Genomic DNA, 3,907 nt, shown 5'->3' on the forward strand with positions numbered 1-3,907 from the left:
GAGTAAGAGAGAGAAAGAGAGTTGGTGGGGGATAAAGATCCATAGCCCATGTTTAGATTAGAAGTGGGCAATAAATTTGGGAATCTAGAGGACCTCATACATTGACAGAACAGCATTCAAGTGCATTCCAGCAGTTTGCAGAGAACAATGACACAAACATGGTAGCATGCGCACACACACACACACACACACACGCACACACACACACACGCACACATGCACACACGCACGCACACACGCACACACACACACACACACACGCACACACACGCACACACACACGCACGCACACACGCACACACACACACACACACACGCACACACGCACACACGCACACACACACATGCACACACACACACACACACACACACACACACACACACAATAGCACAAACAGAGGGGACAAAACAGCAGCACACAGCAGCTGCCATCCCCCACCTCACTGAAGAGAAGAGGGAGCGAGAGAGGCTTGAGATCCTCCTCCTCACACACACAGGGAGAAAGGGGGGTCACTCCAGACAGTGTTGGCATTTGGCACGAACAGACGCTCATCAACCCCCGGGAGACCCGCGAGTGAGGGATGAAAGAGAGAGAGGGATGACGGAAGGGGGGTCAAGAGGAGTAGAGGGGGGAAGGATGGGGGAGAAGGTATAGGCATTTCAGCCCAGTCTTTAGAGCAGTAGTGAGCAGGGGAGGGGAGATTGAGAAGGGGGGTTGGGAGTAAAGAGAGAGGAGGAGGGGAGGCGGGTGGGAGAATTTTAGCCCAGTCTATAGAGTGGAGGGGAGAGTGAAGGGGAGAATAAGAGAAGTGGGGAGGGGGGCGAGTGAGTTCTCCTTGTGAGCCTGCATCTGGAGGTCAATACTCTAAGGCTGCTTACCACTGAACTGCCTGAGGCGGAGAGGTCATTACTGACAGGCTGCTTACCACTGAACTGCCTGAGGAGGAGAGGTCATTACTGACAGGCTGCTTACCACTGAACTGCCTGAGGAGGAGAGGTCATTACTGACAGGCTGCTTACCACTGAACTGCCTGAGGCGGAGAGGTCATTACTGACAGGCTGCTTACCACTGAACTGCCTGAGGAGGAGAGGTCATTACTGACAGGCTGCTTACCACTGAACTGCCTGAGGTGGAGAACAATGACACAAACACTGAATCTGACTTTTGTTTTGAGCACCAGCACCGCGTGGCTCAAATCAGACCAACATGACTGTGTGTCTGTGCGGGGAAACAGGATGAGGAACCAGAGGGGGAAGCAGCGCGGTGTAACGCAGCCCGACGAAGCAAGGCAACAGACAGCTGTTTGGTGGTCTGCCCTGCCTGCCTCGCCGCTCGCCCACTGAAAGGTGAGACGCCGTGTCCCTTCCTCTCTCTTGTAGAGCAGAACCGCGATCACTAAGCAAAACGCACAAAATCCACACGCTCACAAACAGATGGAGATAGAGACTTTGTATGTTGTCTACCTCACTTGCTTTGGCAATGTTAACACATGTTTCCCATGCCAATAAAGCCCTTGAATTGAATTGAATTGAATTGAATTGACAGAGACAGAGACAGAGACAGAGACAGAGACAGAGACAGAGACAGAGACAGAGACAGAGAGAGAGAGAGAGACAGAGAGAGAGAGAGAGAGAGAGAGAGAGAGAGGGAGCACACACAACCACTTCCCAACCCTATTCCAAACCTTAGTTGTTGCACACACAGACACAAAGTAACCCTATTAGTCTAAACAAAATATGTCCAATGTCAATGCTCTATGGCATTAGGATCGTTTTCCCTGAGAAGTTGTGAATTGATAGATAATTAAGGAATAATTGCGGCTCCGCCACAAAAACCGTAGGCACAATTCTGCTGATAGGCTAAACAAGGCGGGATTTAATAGTTCCACAATATAACAACCCTTCTAACCACCATAAAACCACCCAGGAAAACACCTTCTAATGCGCGCGCTAAAACACACACCGTTAGTGTTCTTCATGCTCAACGCCCACCGGGTCCTCGAAGCAGATGGACAGACTGACGTCTATGCGTCAGTCGTTCTATTTGCATGCCTTACATCGATAACTAAACGGTACTATGTCCATCATCCTCAATCTGAAAACCATGTCATGTGTGACTGCTGAGTTTGGATACTATCAATTTGGACAGCATATATATTTAAATATTATTCTTAACGTCATAGAAGCATTGTCCATATATACGTATCCCACCTGCATCAATTATATTCAGGGTGTCACTCACACATTGGTTTGAAGAACGTTTTGGTCCGGACAGCCATGCATCACCTCGTGGCATAGCACCAGTTGTGATGAAGAATGGTCTATTATATTGGTGCCCACATTCCAGTCTCAGACAAACCGTGGAGTGTGCTGCTTATATTTAGAGCGTGGCTAAGATAATACCAATTGATCCATTCATTGAGCAGTACTTTGCTGCAGTGTAAACCAAGGGTCATTTGCTGGGGCACTGGGCTTCGTGGTAAAAACATTCCAAGCTCAACCTTTTTATTTAAATTTCCCGAAGAGAGAGCAAGCCATGTTGCCAGATAATTGAAGTGCCGCACAAGCAAGTGCCTCTTTACAACCCACCGCTATGTGGGCTTTTGCAAAACCATAGGTTAGGCTACTACCAGTGTATATTATTAATATCAAATTATATGGGTTGTATTCTATACATAAACTGCATTATTTTCCTTTCAAAACAGCACGTTTCCCTACATTAAACTCTTCATGGCAAGTCCCCTATTTCCCTGCCATTACGAGCCATGTTCCGTATTCTAGTTGAGTAGGGCTATAGGGAGATGCACCTGCACCCCATCATTTAATGTTGTGACATAGGATATACATTAAACGCATCACATTACATATCTAGACACATTTATCATTTACACTATCTGATATTTAATTTAGGGGTTATGCTCGGTGCAGATGTGTACCACCGTAGATGCATCGTTTAACTTGATTATTCAGCTCCTTCCTACACGATGCTCACGATGTCATATTTCTTGGTCGGGGTTTGCACCGTCGCCGACTTGAGTTCTCAACCCGCATGCTTGCAACTTTCTTCATGGCTGGGACACTGTCCTGGGCATTTGAAAAGCTATTTCCTCCATTACAAATACGCTGAAAAAACCTCCCAACAACTTTCCCTTTCCCATTCCCTGGGGTACCCTGCCTAATGTCGCAACCAGCAACGAGTGTCTACCCTCCCCGCTGCACAATATCGACCAGCCTGTCATATACATTTAAATCAGCGAGCAACAGATCCAAATGCGAGGGGGCTGGAGGGCAAGTATTGATGAAAAGCCGCCGTTGTAGTTGTTAATATTTAGCGGATCTATACTCTCCCTTGCCCTCCCATCAAACTCATCCGTGCTGTTTAAAAACCTGCGAATGCAACCTTCTAAATCCGTTGACCGCATTCCAAGCAAGCCCCCGCACCACACTCACTCACTCATCATCGGGTTTAATGAATAGGACTAGCTCGGCTGCTAGCTAATGAATGACTAGGTTACTGCAACCGACTTTCACTCTCGATATCTGCAGCAACATTTTTCATTCATTTGAAACGAATACAACTTACCCTTCCATTCTGTGTAAAATCCGTTTTGGCGTAACTCTTAGCTACTTTGAAGTATCCATAGAAGTTGTAAAGGAACGCTCCGATCAGTCCACCAGCAGTAGTCCGCGTTCGGCTAGCCTCCACTCCGCAATGTGCTTAAAATCTACTCTCGTGCAGTGGTACTGGAGCAGTAGCACAGTAGAGGGGGGCGCGGAGACTGAGAGGCGCGGAGGGATGCGCGGGCACAGCGCAGCCTACCGGAGTACAAACAGAAAATAAATAAATCACTGCATGACATGACAGGATAGGAACCAACTCGAACACAACAGACCACAGTAGTCACCG

General features: G+C 47.8%; 1 protein-coding gene across 1 annotated transcript in view; it reads right to left on the reverse strand.

Moving 5' to 3' along the window:
• LOC109909474 (protocadherin Fat 3-like) overlaps nt 1-3,706 on the reverse strand; it is a 335,512-nt gene extending 331,806 nt beyond the window's left edge. Inside the window, 1 exon segment of the mRNA XM_031796332.1 lies at nt 3,584-3,706. The gene's annotated coding sequence lies outside the window, so the exon portion shown is untranslated.
• Nucleotides 3,707-3,907: the final 201 nt, after the last annotated feature.

This window comes from Oncorhynchus kisutch, linkage group LG18 (assembly GCF_002021735.2).
Source record: "Oncorhynchus kisutch isolate 150728-3 linkage group LG18, Okis_V2, whole genome shotgun sequence".
In the NCBI taxonomy this organism is placed as follows: domain Eukaryota; kingdom Metazoa; phylum Chordata; class Actinopteri; order Salmoniformes; family Salmonidae; genus Oncorhynchus; species Oncorhynchus kisutch.